We start from the raw sequence: 22,870 nt of genomic DNA on the forward strand, positions 1-22,870 counted from the left end.
TCTGTTGATTTTTCCATGAGATTTAGGCTCCTGTGTGCCTATATCACTTGTGAAAATGGGACTTAGGCTCCTAAGCCACTTAAATGTTTTTTTGGAGGGGAAAATGCCTTCAATCCTTTAACTCAAAGCTGCAGAAGCTCATATCAAAGAGAGCTAAAAAACTGACATGCATCATTCTTGTCTTCTACAGGCTTTCCCTTGAAACTTCCTTCATGAAATACTCCAGTGCTTTGTTCACTTGGATCTTCTTGGCAACTTTACCTAACTTCCTTATTTGTTTGCCTTGTAGTTGTAGCTCTGTTGATCCCAGGATATGAAAGAGATGAGGTAGATGAAGTAACATCTTTTATTGAAAAATAAAAGTTGGTCCAGAAGTTGGTCCAACGAAAGATATTACTGCACCTACCTTGTTTCCCTAAATTCCTGAGTCTGTAATAAGAGATCCTGGAAATCAGTCCAACAGCAACGTTTGATCTAGTCTAATGCAAAAAGGATCTGAGTAAATAACCCTCTGATGTTAGTGCATACAGCATATCAAAGCAATTTTGCCTGCCTTGTGAAATATATTCTGTATTGGTCTCTCATTTACCTGTAAACTAGGTTAAAACAAAAATCTATTTGTTCTCTCTACAAATAAAAAATAATAGTTCCATAGTCCCATTATCTTCCCTTATTAAATATGTTTTCATGCTGTGTTTTTTTTCATGCCCCCAGTCAATAGTAATTTAAATGATACTCTTTGATGCCCTTTGTTCACATCATTTATTTCCATCTCTTTATCTGATTTTGCCAACAGGACCTAATTTGAGAGAGGCTTCAGTTCATCGGCAAGAGGGATTTAAACACTGTTAAGACTGACATTTTCCCTCATCTCCCATCCCGTGGGGTACCTGATTGCAAATTTATAATACGCCAGAGGTCTTGCCATCAGATGATACAGACTTACTGTAATATCAACCAATTTAAAAAAAGATCTCCAGTGCATCGATGTCTGGGGCTGGTTTACACAGACTAATTAATCCTTATTTGACCTGAATTAACTCTTAATCTGTGTGAAATGGAAGAGCTTTACAGGAATACTGCAAATTTTAGAAGATGGAAAAATCCTTTCTCTGCAGGAGGTTTCTGCATCTGGGTGCCATGTGGATTTAAACTTGTTGAGCTGCTGCTGGAAACTAGCTTCTTTTTTCCCAGCAAATATGGGAGAAGGGGAATTTCCTTCACCACAAGGATGATGAAGTTTTTTAACGGAAAGACACCCTGGGATTTGAATTAAATGTCAAAAATGGTTTTCTATTGCCAATACAACAACTGATGTCAGAACAAAAACTGGCAGCTTTCCACTCCCAGCTCTAGGTTAGTATCTGCTCACTGTTCAGCTTCACAGTGGCTTGAACGTGGATGGTTTAGAAGTCAGTAGATTACCTCAGCCAACTTCCATTCTATCTGTCAAAGGCCATCTCTACGAGCAACAGAGGAACGCAGGGCAGCAATACATGGTCATCAGCTTAGACTGTAAGTGCTTTATGGGGCAGAGAATGCCTTTTTGTTCGGTTTGCAGCCACGTTGCACATAGGGGTCCTGATCCATGACTGGGGCTCCTAGGTGCTACAGCAGAAGACACTTACCTGGCTGTATGGAGAGCAGCCCACTGGTTCGAGAGACTGGAGCATCTGTCTGTTTGTTTGGTGGAAAGGGAAGCAGGAGTAATACTGTTGAGTGGCTGGCAGCCTGCCCTGCTAACATGCCTCACTATAGCACCTTTCACGACGATCCCAAAGCGACACTGCTATAAATCAACCAACATGATCCTTTTGAGGCATGACCAGCAACGATTAAATATCTTGTCCTTTTTAGAATTTAATTATTAGTTGTAAACCCTGAGCTGCCGTAGACCCTATATAAGAACTGGGAATAGAACCCACGAGTCCTGACAACCAGCCATGTCATAGCCCGTCTGTGGTCCATCTGTTCCAGCCTCCTGCCTCTAACCAGGTCCACTCCCAGATGCTACAGAGGAAAGGGCAAGAATCTCCATTACTGACTCTGACGGACCCAGCCGCTTATATGGGGAGTTTCTTCCTAGCCAGGCAGTTAATGGCTTGCCGATGCCCTGAAGGATGAGGGATTGTAATCTTTATATGTTTTTATCCTGCTTGCTTATTATTCTGTTGTTTGCCTTTCTAGAGTTCCCAGCCACCCTTGGGACCCTGAAGACTTTACAGTCTAAACAGACAAGGGTGGGAAAAAAGAAAGTATCATTCTCTCCCTTTTACAGGTGGGGAACTGAGACACAAGAGGATTAAGTGACTGCCACAAATTTTCTGTGTGACCTTGAGAGAGAGCCTGGAATTGAATCGATGACCACCTCAATCCCAGTGACTTTTAGTTGAATCCTGTCTCGCATTCTACGCAATGTCGCTGTCTCTCTTATTCAGTTAAATGCCCCCTGCTCTAGCTACCAGAGATACACAATTTGGTAGCTCAGTTTAATGTATATGTCCCCTGTGAGACAGCAGGGGCAGGAGGCAGCAGGAGGGAGATATATAAGCCCCGGAATGTCAAGAGCCTTGTTCCCTGTGGGCTGAGCAGCAGTTACTACAGGCCAATTAAGAGCACCTGAGGCCAATTAAGGCCCAGCCAGAGACCTGGCTGATAAAAACCTCTGCTACAGCCAGACAGAGGAGAGAGCGAGGAGAGCTGGCACTAGTGCTGGAGGGGTGCTGCAGATGACCAGGGAAGACCCATGAGAGAAGTAGGGAGAGCAGAGAGACTTCCCAGGCACAGAGGCCTGTGAGAAAGGACCCTGCTACCCAGGGGAACAAGACTTAAGGAACTCCCCCAGACAGGAGGACTGGGAGAGACCCTGCCCAGGAAGAGAGGGCAGGGAACCCAAAAAGCTGAAGGGACAGATGGGGAAGTAGCCCAGGAGAAGGAATTGCAGCTGCAAGCCCAGTCAGCTGTGCATACCTGGTATTTGGGCCCGACTCCCTCCTCACTCCCCCCCCCCTTGGACTTTGCTGGAGTGGCCAATGCCCAGAAACAGGCAACAGGTGACACCCTGAGGCACTACAAGAGGGAAAAGTGCAGGACCCACCAGCGCAGAGTGGGCAATTTGCCACACACCTTTCAAATCAACTATCAGTTCGAAGCGTAAGGTAAGCATTGAAAGATTTTTATCTTCAAGATCCAGTGCTGTTTTCTATTGCCCCCACTTGTTGACTTTGAAGTATTCAGAAGGAAAATAAATCATAGCTTAATGTAGGATTTCCATCATCTGTAATGCCAGGACAGTCTCAGAGGCTGACAAGATTACAGTGATAAGAGTCTAGTTTTAAAATGTTTACCGTTTCCCAGATGGATCTGTGACCCCAGACGGCATTAATGTTGTGCCATTTTCAGATCTAGTGCCAATCTCTGTCTTGCAACATATCCTCATTTTAATGGCTGTTTTACTCTTTGAATTATGGTAATATTGGAATAGTGTTTTGACCTTTTTATATTTTGTATTTTTATTGGATAGAGGTTTCACTGCTTTCCCCAGATGTTAGCGAGACTGTAAGGGAGAGAGAGAATGGCAAGCCAGCCAATCCAAATACAGAATACTGAAAAGGTCAAACTGCAAGAGCATGCTGCTAATTCAGAGAACAGGGAAGGCATGAAAATTCCACAATAAGATTTGTGACAAATACAACAACAAGAACAGAAATGACATATTGTCAGCATTTATAGATTAAAGGGCATCTTCTCAAAACCATCTGGAGTGATGCCTACAAACCTCTGTGCAATGAGCTGAGAATATGCAAACATGTTTTGCATGTGCAATTACCTCTTTGCATATGCAGGTGCATATATGCAGTCACAGCTAGAGTGCTGGTATTTACATCCCTGGCCCCATTAAAATGCCATTCAGGAGATGCATGTCTATTTTTAGAGGAAATCAGTATTATGAAAGGGAATGAATTCAACCTGCTGGCCAGGTGGGATTTTAAAGGGCCAGGACAATAATTAAAAATAATATGGTCCTTTAAAGATTTTTTTTTTTTTTTAATTCTCCCCTCACAAATTCCATCTTCTTAAGGCTTCTGATGTAGGATTTGCACATACCCACAAAATGAAACATGGATGACCATTCATTGGCATATCTAGGCTTCTAATTCAAAAAAATAATTCACTAAAACAAAAGCAACATCATGTAAATAAATGGCAAAGCGGAGCTGGTTCCTGATCATTCTGTCCAATAGCACTGAATGTATTTCCTGCAACACATCCCTCCTCGACCCTTCCTATTTGACATATATGTTTGGGAGGAGACTCTTAGCTGAGGACCTCACCTCGGGGCTTTGCTGTCAGGGAGTGAAAAAGCTCTGCAGAAGCAGGTTAGGCTGATGGCAATGATCCTTCAGTTGCCCCATGGGAAGCTGAGAGTTTGTCGCTGGCAGACCAGGTGCCAGCTCATGCCAGAGGCCTAGGACTTCATTGAACACTGACAAATGCATAGTTGGACATCAGTCTGGCTTACCTGTGGGTTAGCATAGTTAAAATAGATAGTAGTATTTGTTTAGACTTTATCAAATGCTTGTAGGATGCTGCGTGTATTAATCCTGCTGATAATGTCCATATCCTGTGGTATAAAGTTATATTGAGTATCTGCACTGTAAACCTCTGTGTACAGGAAATGAAGCATTAATTAAGCTAAAGTGCTCATCCTGCACACAAGAGGGCCCATTGAAAGCAAATGAGGCATTATGTGGCATCAAAGGGTAGGGACCGTGTTGATTGCATTCCTAACTCCTTCCAGGAAGGGGAGGCCTGTGCATGAACTCATCCCATCAGCTTGGATTCTAGGATGAAGGGGATAAAAATCCCTGACAAGGAGAAACTAGGATCTTGATGCTGTCTGGACTCTGAGGGAGACAAAGATTCCAAAACATAAGCAGGAGATTCCCTGTGCTGCTTGGCCTGACCCCTAAATGACACATAGAGCTGCTTCTTGTAGAAGCTAATGTTACCTTTTAAAAATCTAAGCCTGTAACAATTTGTGTCTGTTTTAACCTTGTAAACAACTCTCATTTCTTTAGTTAGTTTATTCCAAGATTGGCACAAGTGTTGTCTTTGGTTTTGAGATCTGAGTACAATTGACATGGGGTAAGTGACTAGTCCTTTGGGACTGGGAATAATCTGAATATTGCTGGTTTTGGTGTAAAGTGTCCATCATGTTGTCCAGCTTGCCTGACTGGCAACATAGACTGAGGAGCCAAAGGGGACTGTCTGTGACTGCGTGGTAAGACATGTCACAGTGCTTTAGGAGTTGACACTTGTTACGGGGTTGGTGAAATCTAACTATAGAACATGCAACCAGTCTGGGGTGTCAGATAGTAATTGCCACCAGAAGCTTGATGGGAGAGGGGAAAAGGGAGGGGGACATAAAGGAGGAAAATGGGTGGATACTCCAGCCAGCAAAGCAAGCTTGGAATCCTTTGGGATGAATGGTGAGCAAAGAACTATTATCACCAGTTCAGCTTGAATAGAAGGTAAGCACTGTGGGGCACGGCCTATCTTTTTGTTCTGTATTTGTACAGCACCTAGTGCAATGGAGTCCTGGCCCATAACTGGGGTTTCTAGACACTGCAGTAATATAAACAACAAATGACAGAGAAATGCCCTTTGTACGAAACAAGAAGCCAAGCGGGCATGGCTGTTGTCTCTTTGATAGGGCATTATATTATTTCATTTGCCAAACCCTGCCTTCCTTAGATGTCCAGGCTGCTGCCTGCCATACGATTTACCTCAGGTTGCACTAAGCATTTTTGTGCTGCAGCATTCTACACTGCAGTCACTGAACCCCAGAGGCTGATGCAATCCAGCATGATGTGTTAACAGACAGATCGAAAGAGACAGTAAAATGCACTTTTGGGGGGAAGAGGGGAATTGCATTCCTAGACACACTGAGATTCTTCTGAGCCCTTAGCTCTTGGTTATGGATGAGACAAACGTATGGCATTTACTCAAAGCAAACGTTTCCACTGTGGGAGATGTGATGTAGTTAGGAAGTGTAACACGTTACTTCTCAGCTCTCCTGTTTCACCAGTGAGACACACGATTCTTTTTGCTCTCTGTGTGCTCGATATATTGTAATCTCATAAGTAAACATCCAACCCTTCCCACGTATACCAATGGGCATTTTAGCTGTATCTATGGCTATGGGTCTTAAGGTTTCTCGTTGTTGGGGTTTAGCAAGACCGCTGTGTCGCTGCACTGTACAGAAATGTTACACATTTGAGGCCTGATGCTGACCAGTTGGAGCTATGAGTGCTCAGCACCTTCCAGGATCAAGTCCATGGCTCAACCCCATGGACTTTAATAGAACTGCAGTCATGAGAACTGAATTTGGCTCACTGGTTTTCCTGGGATTGCATGTGTGTGACAGAGGATAGAATGTGGCCTTGTTCTTCTATCCTTATTCTTCTGTCTTCCATGTATCTTCTAAATAGAGGCTGATGTATTCTCAAAATACAAGTAGATAGAGATTATAGCGCCTTCACAGTGCCAGAGCTTTATATGACACTTCAAAAAAAAATAGGGTCCAATTCTGACTGCACTAAAGTTTATGAGAGAGTTCATTTTGACCAAAGCGCACACAAATTACCTCACATGCACATCTTAATTTGATGTGCAAATGGTTATGTAGGGACACTTGTGCATGAAACTGACTGACTTGCATGGATAATCACAGTAAGTGGGCATGCAGTTACGCTTCAAGCAGTATAAATATTTTGTGTTCATAGCACTGTTTGAAAATCTATCCCTTTGAAGTTTCCACTCACAACCTGGTACTGATGTGGGATCTTAAACAATTCTTTAAAAATATGCATGCAAAAATTTGTACACCTTTAAGTTTCTGTATATCATGGATAACAAAAATAACTGTTCAGTGGTCTCATATTATTATGTACTCAGTTTGCTTTGCTGGGATTCTTTTCCCCCTACACAGCTCTCAGCACATTGGGACCAAACAGACTGAAGTGGGTCTACTTATCTTCTCTCAAGGGTGTTGACTGTCTGCAAAGGAAGTGAAAAGCAATGAGGAAACCATTATGAAGGCCTATTCATAGCAAACTCAGTTACATACAGTAGTAAACCCGCGTCTTCCAAAACCAGTGTTTACAGATATTTTCTTGTTTGATAACCCCAAGTGCCTCTGTGTAATAGAAAATATGTTAAGCTTCATGATGAGTGAGAATATAAAGCAAAAAGGAAATAAGACTAAAATGCTTTGTATCAACAGTAGAGATTAGAAAGGTATATTGAGGCTTTGTTTCCAGGGAAAGAAAAGTGAAATACAAAACAGGTTGATAAATTAATTTTAAAAAAAGAGGTGGCAACTGCTCAAGGTAGAACAAATGGCCTAATCCCAGGAGCTGCTGATTATCTGCATTCCCCATTAATGAAAAAGGGAGTTGCAGCTGCTCCACACCTGCCCAGAGCAAGTCCAAAGTTTGGAAGTTCATATGAAAGCAATAATGGTAGTGTAGTAATTGGTAATAATGGGCAAACTTTATCCACTGGATTTTAAAGGATTTAGATACCATGGGGAGGGAGGGAGGGAGGGATAGATGTTAAGTTTGGGCTCTGAATGGGGTGATCTTTTGGGTGTCTATCAGTATGGCCTAGCAGATAAAGCACAGGACTGGGTCTCAAGACACCTGGATTCTGTTCCTGTCTCATTGCTCTGCTGTGTGACCTTGGGCAAATCATTTCACCTCTCTGTACCTCAGTTTCCCCAAGTGATACCTTTGTAAAGCACTTTGAGATCTATAGATTAAAAGTGGTATGTATGAGCTAGGTATGATAATTATATTCTAGGTAAACCCCTGAAAATCATTGAAGAAAGAGCTTTCTCTTGAGATTTGTTACATCCTGATTACAGCAACCTCAGAAAAATCAGGTTAAAAGCCAGGATCTGTCACTTCCACTGATTTGAGTTAGTCTGAAATGTTCAGAGCCTCAGAAAAATCAGGCGTTAAGTATCTCAAGTTCAGAAACTAAAATTAGTGGACCTTTAGAAAATGACAGCCTTCACTGTTACATACCTCAGCTTCCCCAAATACAAAATGGATATTGTGTGATTTACCTAACTTGCAGAGGGACTGTACGTCTTCACTCATTAAGGTTGAATTCTGCAGTAATTGGCTCTGTAGAAATGTCTATACATAAATTACAATTTAACATAAAAACCATGCCCAGATATTCTATAGTTCTACTGCCATAGCATGTAGGAGCCCCAGTCAGGGACCAGGATCCACTATGTTAGTTGTAAGTGCGTTGCTGAATAGATTGTTTAGATCATTAGTACAGTGAGATATGCAAGATCTTTGAAATGGATGGCAATGCTTCCGATCTGCAAAAATGAGTTTGCCAGGGTGTTCCCTGTGCATAAGATTGATAGAGGTATCAAGGTCATTGGTGCTTTGGTATTTTGTTTGTGGGAATTCAAAGTCGCCATCACATCTTGGCACAAAAGTTAGATGATTTTCCAGGGTTCCTTGAAATTCTTGTGAAAATATTACATGTAAAGTAAGCCATTTCCCAATGGCGAATGATCCCATTGTCTCATTCTCCTTTTCAGTGGCAGAAATGGCACTCTTTGTGGATATGGAATAGGGGAGTAAATCTCAGCTGAAATTTAGTTTCTTTTATGCATTGCTGAGTTAAAAACATCTTTTCACATCTCAGATTGAGAATTTGAAGCTCTAAACAGTTAATAAGTCTTCCTGTCCATAGCACTAAGATGATATAAATGAAGTCAGTGTGTCTGGTTAGCCAAGGTAGTTTACAAGCATCTGGGAGCTATTTTCAGATGTCAGAAGTTAACAAGGTGCCAACTCTTCTGCTAAATTGAAATCCATGCTGAATGTCCCTGTGTCTGACACAGATATGTTGATTGTCATCTTTATTATAACGCGCAAATATAAGCATAATAGCATCTCGCCAAGCGATAACACCACTCAAATTGTATACATAATCTGTATGTCTCACACAGTATCTGTGTTTCCTAATGAATTCATTTTTCTACCAATTTCTGCAGTGCAAAGCCCTTGTCTTGTATCATTGTCACAACTTATTCAGCATAGGGCTTAAAACTAGTGCCACTTGGATACAATCATGATTTCAGGGGGTGGGATTGGATTGGGTAGCTGGGGATATATTGTCAAGAGCTACATCACACAATATTAATCAACAAACATTACAACAGATATTAAAAACAGATACTCAGAGAGTTACTCTGTAACTCTATTACAGGCCTCATTGCATTGAGCCAGTGTTTTCAGAACATTTGCACCTATTTAGTAATATGGCCATGATAAATTTTCCAACAGCCAACTACTAAAAATCCCCTGGAAAACTGAGAAAAAGATCCTGATTTATTTTATAGAGTTGGTACATTCATAGCTGTTTAAGGTCAGAAGGAACCTTTAACTCATCTAGTCCAAGCTCCAGTATAACACAGGTTACAGAATTTCATCCACTTATTCTTGTGATGAGCCCAATAACTCTTTTGTCTAAAGCAATCTTCCAGAAAGACCTCCAGGGTTGTCAAACTTTCAAAATGGCTTTGACTGTCAAGGGGACTTAAGCTTTTGAGTGCCTGAAGGTATGTACACTCTGACGGCAGCAAATTCACCGCCTTCAGATCAATCTATCCAGATCGATTGAGAGGCAGTGAAGACCCGCTCAATCGATCCGGAAATTGATTCAATTAAACCACCTCCTCCAAAGGCGTAGCGCTGCCTCGCTGGGAACGCGTTTCTCGTCGGCGCAGCGTAGTGGAGAGAGTGCACAGAAGAGAACTTAGTAAGTCAACGTGAGTTATGCAAGCTACTGTATGTCGCTTGCATAACTCCCGTCGACTGCTGCCGCATTTCCCGGTAAGTGTGTACTAAGCCTGAGTCACTTTTGAAACTGGAACTTGGGCTCCTCAATTGCTTAGTTGCTTTTGAAAATTGAATTTGGCAACATAAAGAGCTGGAGAATCCACTGCTTCCCTTGGTAGGTTGTCCCAATAGTTATCAAAGACTTCCAAGCAACCGAAAAGGAACACTGCTTTACGTCACCAGTCTCTGATCAGGCCACGTGCCATGACATCACTAGCTCCCCGAGGCACTAAATGAGCTTACAGGAAATGTTGAATTTCCACCCTGCTCTTCATTTGAGGGACTTTGTTTTGTTTATCTCCTGGGTCTGCCCACCGCCCCCAAGCACAAATGCCTCATGCATGTTCCCTGTGTATGTTACACATTTTCCCTGCTGCCAACCAAAACAGCCACTGGGATCATATGATGGAGTATGACATCTTTATACTGGGTCCTATACCGTCTCAGCCTTTCATTCACATGCAAATAGTCTCTCTCTTCTTCTGGGAGGGAACTGAGTGCCCATTTCAGAAAAACACTTAAGCATATGCTTAAGGAAGGATAGTCCAGTGATTAGGGCACTAACTAGTGATCCGGGTTCAATTCCTGCCTTCCTGTGTGACCTTGGCAAGTCATTTAATCTCTCTCTTCCTCAGTCCCTCGGGACTGAACTATGCAGTGCCAAGAGTGGGATTCTGAAAGGTTCTGAAGTCTATTGGCTTTCAATTGGAGCTGTGTGAATAACGGATATTTTTATTTGCTGGCCATTCCAAAAAGAGTTGAAAAGTAATCACTCTGGATGAAATACAATGTTTCAGTGTCAAGCATTTTTTTTTTCATTTAAAAAATTATAGGAAATTTCAAAAGGAAATTTCATTTCATGTGCTAAATAACTCTAAACATTTCATTTTTGGGTTTTTTTTTTTGTTTTTTTTTTTTTCTCTTTTAAGTTTACTGAAGCAATTTGGCAAAAGTGACAAATTCTCAGCAAGATTCAGTTGCCCTGAATCTGCATTTTTTCATTGGGGAAAAAAGTTATGGTTGAAAAATGTTGCCCAGCTCTACCTTGGAGCCCATCTGTGTAATGGGGATAACACTGCCTCATCTTGTAGGAGTGGTGTGTGGATAACCACATTAGATATGGGGCGGGGCTCGGTTACTGTGATAACAGGAACCATGTAAGTTCCCAGGATACACAGAATATGGATGGACTGAAGCCCGTGTTTCACGTTAAACACATGCTTAAGTGTGCTGCTGAAAAGAGCCTGAGCTGGAAGGCAGAAGGACATCCCATTCCTCTGTTAAATCACAACTGCAAAGAGGTCATAGTTGAAAGCATTCTATGTACTGCTGATCCTAGGTCAACAAACTAGCATCAGTCTGCAAGAGCTGGCTGGGACGCCTCACTTCCGTCAGTGAACAGCAAATGAACCGAACATACATGCATGGATGGAATATAGGGTTACAACAGAAGGTTTCCCAGAAAGAGGCATAGCAGCTGCAGTGCTGCTGGTTCATCTTTCCTTCACAACTCCCCTAAATACTTCCCAGGTATTAAAAGACTCACTAGCCAACAGCAAAGTCCTTCCACGGTTTCCATCTAGCCCCCATTCCTGCAGCTAGCTGGGCATCTCAGTGTACATATGTAAGATCTGAAAGTGAAATGTGGCAGCAGAGTCATATTCACAGATGCATTGCAACGGCATATAAGGCTGAATTCCATCTCTGCGAAGCACACCCAGGAGCAGCTCTAATGCCTGAGCAGTGATAGAGAGGACTAGGAAAGAGGGCAGCATAATGCAATGGAGGGGAAATTAAATAGCTGCTGTGTTTCACTCCACAGGTGATTGCTTTCCAGTGGTGGAAGAAGAGATCAGTATGTGTTTGTGGGTATGTGTGCACACGTGAATTTGTGTCTGCATTTGTAAGATGCTTTGGATTCCCCCCAAGATAAATGGTGCTATATTAATCTAAGGTACCCATCCTAGCAGCTGCTATTATTAAAAGCAATAATTATCTGATCTCTAAAAGATGCCTGCATGCTTTATATCCAAATGTGTTCCTTTCAATACGTTCTACAATGGTACTTAAATAAAGAGAAAGATGGTTTATAGGCCAAAGCTCTGCTTTTATCAGCGTCCCACTGAGGTCATCAGTTAAAACGTTAAATAATGAATGGATTGGCTCAGCGATATTAGACAATAATCTTCAGTCCCTCACATTCTGTAATTATCGCTGCATCTCCTGTGACTGAGAATACGTTGCTCTCTCAAAGCCGGCATGGCCATTTACATAGAGTGCTGCGTATATCTTAACCTTGCTAGCGTGCTGCATAACGTAGCAGGTAGTTGGCATAAGGCACTGCCCTATGCATCCAATCCCTTTTGAAGTATTGGCATTCAACACCTGGAAGAATAGCGGCAAGCCACCCAAGCTCTGGTCTCATTTGGCAGAATAACTGTTAATAAGAAACTTACCTACCTCTCAGGTCGTCTCTTCTCCACATACAAGCTCAATCAAACGTGTGGGAGGTGCATGTGGAAGAAGGAATAGCTCTCTTTCCAGTCTGCCTGCAATATTCATGTTTATCCCTGTGCTGATGCTAAGAGGAAGGATGGTCTTGTGCCGCTGGACTGGAACTCGGGGTTCAGCTGTTGGCTCTGCCACAGATGCCCCATGACCATACACGACTCACTTAACCCCCCTGTGCCTTAGCTCCCCTTAGGAGAAAATGGAGAAAACAATATCTCACAGGGGTGTTGGGAGGTTAAATTCTACTGGGTTGGGAGCCGTAGAAACACCTAGGTAGGTAGGCAGCTGGCTAAATTTCCCTTCTCTTTGAGGGATATCGTATTCAGCTGAGAGACTGAACTATACCGTTCCAAGACTGGGATTTTGAAAAGCTAATAAGTCTATTGGCTTTCAATTGGAGCTGTGTGAATAATGGATTTTTTTTTTTAAATTTGCTGGTCATTCCAAAGAGTTGAAAAGTAATTATTTTGGATCAAATAAAACGTTTCAACGTCAAGCATTTTTTTCATTTTAAAAAAATTAAAGGAAATTTCAAAATGAAAAGTCATTCATCCACTAAACTCTAAACATTTCATTTTTGAATTTTTTTTTTTTTTTTTTAAAGTTTACTGAAGCAATTTGGCAAAACTGACAAAAATTCTCAGAAACAGTCAGTTGCCCTGAATTTGCATTTTTCATTGGAAAAAAGTTACGGTTGAAAAATTTTGCCCAGCTCTACTTTGTATGGAATGTGGGCCTCTAACTCCCCTAGGTCACGGGTAAATTCCTAGCCCAAATCGCTATATACAACCACTTGTAAAAACTTCAGGGATCCTTTTAGCAATGCTCCTGGTTAGCAACCTGTATCCGATATAAAGAAACTGTATTACCGGGGAGATGTGAAAACCCCGGGCCATTCTACCTCTCTCTAGTGGATGAAGCGCACAAGGCACTTTTCAAGAAGTGCTGGGGGCGAAACCTGAGTGTTCTAGCCAACATACCTCCCCCATGTGAATTCAGTTCTCTCCACCTGCGTAAGGCTGTCTGAGCACACGTTCTGACTCTCACTGCACTGGCATAATCCAGCTTGGTACTTCAGAACCCCCTTTGGGATATCTTGACCGTTGAAAAGGTGCTACTTAAAATCAAAGTCTAGCTCGCTGAGCTGCACTTCCAATACGGAAGGTATTTTTGCAGGCAGTTAATAAATGGCTGGAGGACTCGAGGGCAAAGCCAAATGTATTCATTGCTGCCAGTCATTCTTGCAGCAATAGACCTAATAAAACATTGTGTTTGCCTTTGGAACTGCCAACTCCAGGGAAGTGTTGCTGCAACTTCTACATCTTGCTACGACTCATTCAGTTCCACGGGTTGCAATGGCAAGAGCCCTCATGTAGACAATTTACCGATGCCTGCAAGCATTTTAATCTCCCCATCTCTGCGCAAGGTTAAATGAGCCAGACAGTAAAATTCTCTGCTAGTGTAAACTGGTGCCGTTTTATGGGAGTCAATGGAAGTGTGCAACTGTGCACCAGCAGAGAATGTTGTCCAGCATTTAAACTGCCAGTGATCTCCTAAAATCTCTCTCTGCTAAAGCGAGCACTGTTGTAACTACGGTTAGGAACAGGGACCAATTTGAGCAAAAAAGCCCAGACCAGTCTAAGTGTACATCCACACTGCACTCAGAGGCGCAACAGCCTCTCCAATAGGCATATCCAAGGCAGCTTTAATGGCGATCACCTGGCTAAGAAGAGCAGCAAGGCCACAGTGGTGCAGACCCCCGGCGCGGGCAAGGAATGCGAGCACATACCTAGCGTTCTGGGCGGGCTCGTACTGGCACAGCCCATGCTATCTTTAGCAGTGCTAACTCTCTGAAAGCCAGCCTGGGTATCCCAACCTTGCTGGAGCCATACCTCCAACTGCAGTGTAAACATACCTGTAGGCTACATCTGCACTGCAGCTGGCAGGTATAAATCCCAGTTTGAGTAGACGCGCCGGCACCGACTCTGACTGAGCTAGCCTGCTAAAAATAGAGTAGCCACAGTGGTGGGAGGAGCTAGCCACTCTGCTAGCCTCCCTGCCTAGCATCTCGGACAGGATCGCACCAGGGCAGCTAGCCCTCTTGCTGCTTCAGCTACGCCATTTTGAGCATGTTGATCTGAGCTAGTGCGGGTATGTCTCCTCAAACTAGGAATTACATCCCCTGCTTCAAGTGCAGACATGCCCTTGATGTATACTCAGCCTCTGAGTACTGCATTGCACTCCCCAACGGCTGTCATTGCTGTCATCATATTGGGCCATGCGTTAATTACCATTATTGGAACCCATGGGAAAGAACTTTGTGACCATTAATGGATTAACCTTTGTAAGGGTGGCTCATGTTGTTATCCCTAGTTTGTGATAGGGAAAATGAAGTTAAGGGAGATCAAGGAACCAGACCACGGACAAATGGCAAGTCAGCAGGACAGTTGCTGTATCATAAATATATAAAGTAAGACAGGTATGCTTCAAAGGCTGCCCCCAGGTGGCTAAGAAACTCCGTCCCCAGCTCACAAATATTTTGAGAGGAAGGATGGTCCTAAGGTTAAAGGGCTCAGGAGACTTGGGTTCAATCCCCAGCTCTGCTCAAACTCCCTTTGTGGTTAGACAGCTCACTTCATCTCTCTCCGTTGCCTGTTTGTTTGTGAAATGGGGATTTTGCTTCTCTCTTTCTCCAGCCTTTGCCCCATAGTCTCTGCTTTGAAGCAGGGACTGACTCTTACTATGTGTTTGTACAGCGCCTAGCATGATGCAACCCTGATTTCAGCTGGGGCTTTCATCACTATAATAACAAAGAATGAATAATGGTATTTTATTTATTTTATTTGATCTGGGCAAACTTCACTCATTATGCATGTGTACGATGACCGTGTTATTCTTTTGAGCCTAGGTTTTCATAAACAGGAATCTTGGAATCTGTTAATCAAAGCAAATGAGGTTATCATTCTTGGCCAGCTTTTCCTTTTTTATTGTCTTTTATGTTAACAATTGACCATCAGTCGCTATAAATGTCTCCGAAGCTGCCGCTTACAGATGCATTTGCATCTCACTGCCCAGTGAATGGACTGTGGTATTTCAGTGGGAATTTTTAGTGGGTATCAGAGTCAGGTACTACACAAAAAGCTGTCACTTTGAGGCTGGACCAAGCTAACCCCCCACCCAGGCGCTCTGGCTGGCTGGAGGCCAATTAAAGCCCACAGCACTCTTCCTGGCTGTCCCCTCTTTCGGGACACAGTTTAGAGTCAGGCCCTGAATCCAGTTACACAATCACCCACTGCTCTTTTGAGGGAAATTGCAGGTATTTCAGGGCCCGTCTATACTGCACAATGTCAAAAATGGTAACCTCATAATAATCCACAGAGCCTAGTTCAGAAGATTTCTCTAATTTTCCAATGATCCTTCAGGTGACAGTATCAGATTATAGGCTTAATTACATCCTGTTTCAGCCACAGAAAGGATTCAGCAAGAACAGCTGGCTGCCAATTTTCCCACTGCTTATGAAAAATACATCCTATGGAGTCATTTTCTTTCTCCCCATCTAATTATTTTAAGCCATGCTGCATAAACTTTTATGCTTCATGCACCATCCTGTTGCATCCCTGAAATGAGCAGAGAAGATGAGCTAAATTTCCAAATACAGATGCCAAAGTTGGATCTGCAAAACACATGGGCGTTCACCTGACAAGTCTGCAAAATCTGAATTTGCAAATGCAGACGTAGGAAGATTGGTGTGGGGGCTGAAGCACTGGACTGTGACGTGGAAGGACTGACTCCAGTTCATTCTGTGCCACAGATTGCCTGTGTGACCTTGGGCAAATCTCTTAGGCCCAGATTCTCAAAGGTATTTTAGGCACCTAACTTCCATTAATTTCAATGGGAGTTAGGCACCTAAATACCTTTGAGGCTCTGGGTCTTTGTTTCTCTGTGCCTCAGTTCATCATCTGTAAAATGGAGCTAGTACTGCTCTACCTCGTAGCGGTGTTCTTTAGCAACTTACTGCCCCTCTCTGTACCTCAGTTTCCCCATTTGTCAAAATGGGTCTACTAATACTCACCTCAGAAGCGTGCTCGAAGTTAATGCTTCTCTAGAGTTTTGAAGCTAAACCCTGCTAGGAAAGTCCTAATTATTCTTATTATTAGAGGAACAAAAATAACATCTGCGCTAAGAAAAAAATGACAAAGGCAATCAGCCCTCATGTTTTTCAGGAGATAAACCAGTCACAGCTGGAGCCAGGAAGAAATGTTACTGCATGATGTAGTATAGCAGTTAGGTGCTATAACAGAGATTCCTCTCATGTCACTGACAGAGACAGGATCCTGGACAAGGGCTATGATTATTTATTATGTATTTATTATATATTAATCAAGTTTATTACAATAATGCCTGAGAGCCAACCAAGAGTACAGCCCCATTGTGCTAGCTTCTGTACAAACACTGAATAGTAGATGGTCCTTGCCCCAAAGATCTTACAATCTATCAGTGGTTCTTAACCTTTCCAAACTACTGTACCCCTGAAGCCTGAGTCCCACACCCACGGGGCTGAGGCATGTAACTTAGTTTCATGGCGCCCCTGTGGCTCCAGGCAATTGCCTTTCTTGCCACCCCCAATACCAGCTCTGCACTTGCGACCCCTCTAAAACCCCAGGTTGAGAAACACTGATCTAAATAGACAAGACAGACACACAGAAGAGGAAGGGGCAAAACACATAAGCAGAATGAACAATGTGATGGCAGCAATTGCCTTGTTAGGAGTAACATTTTCAGAGCCACTTAGGAGCCTAAGGCACTACGTACAGCGACATGTATAATACAGACACTACATGTATAGCTGCACGTCTCAGTGAAAGGCTCAGGCAGAGGGGAAAGGCTCCTGCAGCAGGGAATGTAGATGCTACCATAAGTGTAGACATACCTTAAGTTCCAGTGAGAGTTGGATAATGAAAGTTAGAAGCCTAAACTACATCTGTGGATCAGGGCCTAAGTCACTTGTGAAACTGGGATTTAGCCATCTAAGTCCCTTCGGCCTAGCAATGGTGAGCGAAACAGCAACACCTAAACACTTTTAAAAACCTTGGCCCTAAGGTATTTAGGCACCTAATTTGCTGAAATCAATGGGAGTTAGGTGCCTAGCTACCTGTGCACTCTGGACCATCGCTCCAATTGATTTCAACAGCTGCTAGGTTCTTCGGTGCTTTTGAAAATCCCATTAGGTGCATAAATACCTTTTAAAAATCTTGCCCTTAATGTGTAAGTCCTTTTTGAAAAATGGGACTTTGGTTCCTACATCATCTAGGCACTTTTGCAAATGATACCCTTTGATCAATCATTATTCTGTTCCAGTAGGAAAAGAACTCCTTCGTTCGCCGGGCCAAACCCCAATCCATTTGAAGTCAGTGGCAAAACTCCCATTGATTTCCTTGGAAAAAGGAATTCTCTGCTAGCCTGGACCCGCATCTCTCTATTGTACTGTACACAGGATATGCATCATGCACACGGTATGTGGATTCTGAAGCAAAGTGAGACACTTATATTCAGTTGAATGCCACTTCCCAGAATTGACTTCCAACTCACAGCTATTTCAAAGTGCTTAGATACTGCAGTGATGGGTGCTATAGGAAACCCTACGATAGACAGATAAGTAGACAGTTGTGCTTCTGTTAGAGAACAGGGAAGTGCTAAAAGGTTTTAGGCATTATAGTCAGTGCACTTGGTTCTTTTCTAGTAGTATATTAAAAATTGATTTTCTATAGTTGTAAAGAAGTTTGCCATGTACTATCTGATTGATACAATAGACATTTGCAGTACTCTTTGACATAAATATATTGCATTTGGAATAGCAGAAATGCAGTCAACTGCACAGTAGAGGAAATGATTGTACTAGGGTTGAGATGTAATGGTTTGTCTATTTCTGTGTGGCACCACATATAAAAAATTTAAGTGTTTCATTTTCATCCTAATATTAATCCATGAAGTCTGAGCATTGTAATTAAACTCAGTCCTGAGTTAGGGCATTCTATGCAAAACGCTCATGTAGGGAATACAATAATGCATGTTAGCACCGTTTGTCAAAACAATTGTATTATAAGACAACATATTTCAGATTCCATTATGTCAGAACAATAGCATGTAGAGTACAAGGAAAAATGTAAGTGTCAGTGAATGCCACTTACTAGTATTTTCAAGACAACAGGTCTGATTCTGATCTCCCTTACGCTGATGTAAAACTGGTGGATCTTCACGGGAGTTACTGCAGATTTACACCAGGATCACTGAGACCATTGTCTGGCCCAACATTTGAATCAGCTTGTGATGTTGTGTTGGTGCCTAAGCACCCTAACAAGGTTTTTGCACTGAACCCATTGAATTAGGCACTGAGCAAACACAGGGAGAGGGATTTTATATAGAAGATGTTCCTGAGTTAGTACAATCCAAGAACCCCTTTCCCTCAATGGGTTAACGTCACACCAGGATTGGCTTGTTGTGAAACCTCTGATTTTCAGGTAATGGTGCCTTTAAAAGAAGCCAAGGAAGACACAACAACCACTGAGACCCAATTAGCTGTTGTTAGCCTTTGCTCATCAGACAGCCTTCTAAAAGACTGAGCCTGACGTGGTGAGCCTAACAGGGGAAATTAGAATCAATAGGTATAAGTCTGGGAAGAGGCTAAGTTCAATGTGGGTGTTCCTCAGGAATGTCTAGTGAGAAGCCTCCTGTAACTGTGAGTAGCTTGGTTTATTTGTCCTGCTAGCTATCAAGGTGATAAGGGGTCAAAATCTTCTCATGCCACTGCAAGTAAACAGCATAAGATGTTGCATAGATCCCTGACGCTGCCTTAAAGGAGTCCTACAGCTGCTCTAAATCAGGAGAACATATTGAAATGTAGCAAGCTGTAACTTTTGAGGGTGAATCACCATTACTGACCTGAATGGGCAGGAGAGCAGAGGGATACCCACTTCTCTAGGTGTGTAACTTGTATAGGTGTGTTTTATGGAGGATCTGCTGGCTGGAGAGCTGTGTAATCCAGGTAGGATAGATTCCACTAAGAGGAAAAAAAGTGAAACAATTTAAATTGTGAAATACTGTCTACCCCACCTCACAAAAGATCCTTAGATTTAAAAAAAAATATCAGGGGTTTTATTCTCCACTGTCATGAACCTGGGCCTGATTTCCCAGTGTCTTATCTAAATGGCCACACACGGTATGAGTGCAAAGTGGGTGTGAAATGCTACCTAATCAGAATGGTAGCATTTTATATGCACTTTGCATTTACTTTTGCAGAGGGATAAATGACTACACAAGGTGCTGATCAACAGGGAATCTGATCCCCCTGTTGAATCACTTGCATTTCTGCCACATGGGTTCTTTAAAAAGGTGCTAAATCAAAATTCTTCACTTATGCAGAAGATTTTACAAGCCCTTTGCACAAGGTCCAAGGCAGCAGTGGCTAAGACCACCAGTGTGTAGACAAAATAATCTGTCCCTTTACTTACTATACCACGGGGTCAGGCTGGGGTGACTTCACCTTCCAAAATCTGCCAATCTCCAGCAGGAATTCTGGATTGTGTTTGTGGTTTGGTGACTCCCTTTCTCTAGTGGTGTAGCCACAGATAAAGAATATCAGGTCTGTTTAGGCTATAGATATGGCAGATAAGCATTAATTAATGTTGTAACACAGGGCCTTCAGGTCTGTAAGACATTTAGCAAACAAGGCCTCAGGCCTAAAGAAAAACTTGACATAAGCAAGCAAGTAACCTTCATAAGCAGTAAATTACCAGTAAATTGATAAATGAGTTACAAGATAGCAATGACCCTATATCACAAGATGTCCTAAGACAGAATGCTGCTTGAAGTAAGTGTCTTAAACTGCTGATATTTAGCAAATCTATACTGCAATATGCTAGTGTGAGATGGTTAGAGCATTTTGGGGAGGTTTTGTAGACATCGGATGTCAGTAATGGGCTAATGATAAATCGTTATGGTGTTTGAGTGACTAAAGTGTTAGCCTATGAAAAATGGGGCACCCCAAAAGTAGTGGGGTGTGAAAGTTCAAATAAGAAAAAGGGTTTAAAACTTTTAAAAATATGTATGACCCCCAGTGGGTATCAGCGTAACTCATTATAAAAGCTGTATCCCAGTCTGTCTGTCTGTCTTCGGGGACACCAGAATGTCAATCACCGCTGGTGAGGATAATGACTAAGACATTGGGTTTTTCTGCACAGGATGGTGTGAGCAATGCCAGACATTCCGTATCGTTCTCTCTCCTTCCCCATATCGCGGGCCGTGTGTGGTGGTTTGGTTGCTAATCCAAGTAATTATTACACAAAGAGCAATATGCAGTCTCTGTGGTGTGCCATGGGGTCCCCTTTCTGTTGATAACCTCTCTGCTGTAGTCAGTTTTAGGACTGCACTCTCCCAGATTAAAGCAGGTGTAAATCCTCCCCTTGGGCTGGGTAAGTAGTTAAAGTATCTAGCAGTAAGGGTTAAGGCTCCAGTGGCATTTCTCCACCTCACCCTCCCACAGACACAGATGAGTCTCCTTTCTTTGATGGTTCTCCAATAAGGATTGACATCAAGGGCCATAATTTGACTCTGGCCCATTGATAGCAAAGACTGAGACATCTGCTTAATTTAGACCTGCTAGGGTCACCCCTTACTGCTTATCATTGCCCTACCTAACTTTGTCATCTTTGGATATCATTGCATGTCTACATCCCACATTACTAGTGTCCACCATGTGCTGCTAAATCTGTTCTCTTTAGTCAGGGTACTCCACTTAAATGGATTGCAGGACACCTTGTGCCATTCCATAGCTAGGGTATGGGGTTTAAATAGATAGCCCTGTCTCTACATAGGGGAGCTGCAGACACGCCAACAGGACCCAGGCCACCCCGGGGCCTCTGCAAAGAGCATTATAGAGCAGATTATTTGGTGGTGTAAGTGTTCCACCCTCCGTTTCAAACAGGTGCCTAGACGGAGGCAGCTGCTATATTGTAAGCCCTTTGGGGCAGGAACTGTCTTTTTGCTCTGTGTTTGTGCCATGCCTAGCAACATGGGGTCCAAGCCCATGGTTGGGGCTCCAGTCTAATGCAAATAATAATAATAATACTCTACAAATGATCCGCCCAATCTATGTGCCTTTATTGAATTTTTTAACCTCATGCATGAAGCATTAATAATAATAAAAAAAACAATTTATAACAGAGCCCACACAGTCTCTTGGGCAGCTGAGCTGACAGTATAAATGTGAATTAATATTTTGTAGCCCCGAGGGACTAGGAAGGAGCTGATAAAAGCATAGCCAGTGAAATTAATAATCGTCACCCACTTGGAGGGGAAGGAGCTCGGTAATAGGGACTCCAGAATTAACAGTATCCCAGACAGGCTGAGGCTAGGGACATATTCAGTGGGTCCAGAAGCAAAGTAAAGGCAGAAATATAGAAGCAACAGGAGTGATACGTTATGTACCTTACACACTGTATCGTCCAGCTTTAATAACATTCTAGGTCCATATGCTGGAGAAGCGTCTATTTCCTGCCTGCTGGACGTGTGGCAGGACAGAGTAACCCATTATTGACGGAAACGCCTATATGCCCTGACAACTGCTGCCGGGTATTTTTATATACAGTAGAAATCAACCAGCAAGTGACACGCTGCGGGTGAAGCACGGGCAAAGAAAAAGAGCAGTAGAGAGCTGTTGTGCATAATGGGCTTCATTCATCCGTGCTGACACATGACGTGCAAATTATTCCTCGGCGGCAAGGGTTGACCCGCATAGGACTGCACTGGGCCCACCGCACCACTCTATCGTGGTGGACTCCTCTTGCATCAGCTTTGTGCCAGTGTAACACCCTCTAATGGTTTGCCGCTTCTGGGTGATCTGTGCCAGGGTTTACAGCAGCTCAGGGGTTCTGGCCCAGCAGTTGCTGTACAGTAGTCGGCATGCCGTGCCACAACGCCGGGCCTTTGAGACCACCCAGTCGAAGGCAGTGGCACACCAACACCCATTACAGTGTACTGGGGTGTTGGAGTGGCCGCTCAGTCCAGCGCTGACCCCTCCTTGTTGAGTTGCTAAACTCCTCGTCCTCTACAAGGCGCTGAGTGCCTTTAACTAGCCTTGAAGTGAATGAAAATTGGGGCTTCTCAGCGCCCTGTGGGAGGTTTTCAAAACCATGCAGGTGGACTCCAAAGGCCTGATGTTTTCAGAGGGGTTGAGCACTGCAACATCAGCTGAAATCACTGGATGGGGATACTTCCAATGTGTGTATGTGAGCTTAGTTCCAGCTTCCTATAATCTGTGCCAGTAGCCATCCCTGGCTTCAGTGTCTACACTTAAACTGCTTCAGCAGCACAGCCACACTACTGTAGCACTTCTGTGTAGACACTGCCTGTGCCAAGGGAAGGGTTCT

General features: G+C 43.1%; 1 long non-coding RNA gene across 3 annotated transcripts in view; it reads left to right on the forward strand.

The window, feature by feature from the left end:
- Positions 1-19,049: 19,049 nt before the first annotated feature.
- Positions 19,050-22,870, forward strand: part of LOC137146427 (uncharacterized) — a 55,245-nt gene continuing 51,424 nt past the window's right edge. For 2 of the 3 annotated variants that reach the window (XR_010917928.1, XR_010917930.1), the window contains exon 1: positions 19,050-19,182. This is a non-coding gene — a long non-coding RNA (uncharacterized lncRNA). Of the gene's footprint in view, positions 19,489-22,870 lie in introns of all 3 variants that reach the window. The other variant, XR_010917929.1, reaches the window with a different exon arrangement.

Source organism: Emydura macquarii, unplaced genomic scaffold (assembly GCF_026122565.2).
Source record: "Emydura macquarii macquarii isolate MOO-44397 ecotype Brisbane River unplaced genomic scaffold, CSIRO-AGI_Emac_v2 contig_450, whole genome shotgun sequence".
NCBI classification, from domain to species: Eukaryota; Metazoa; Chordata; order Testudines; family Chelidae; genus Emydura; species Emydura macquarii.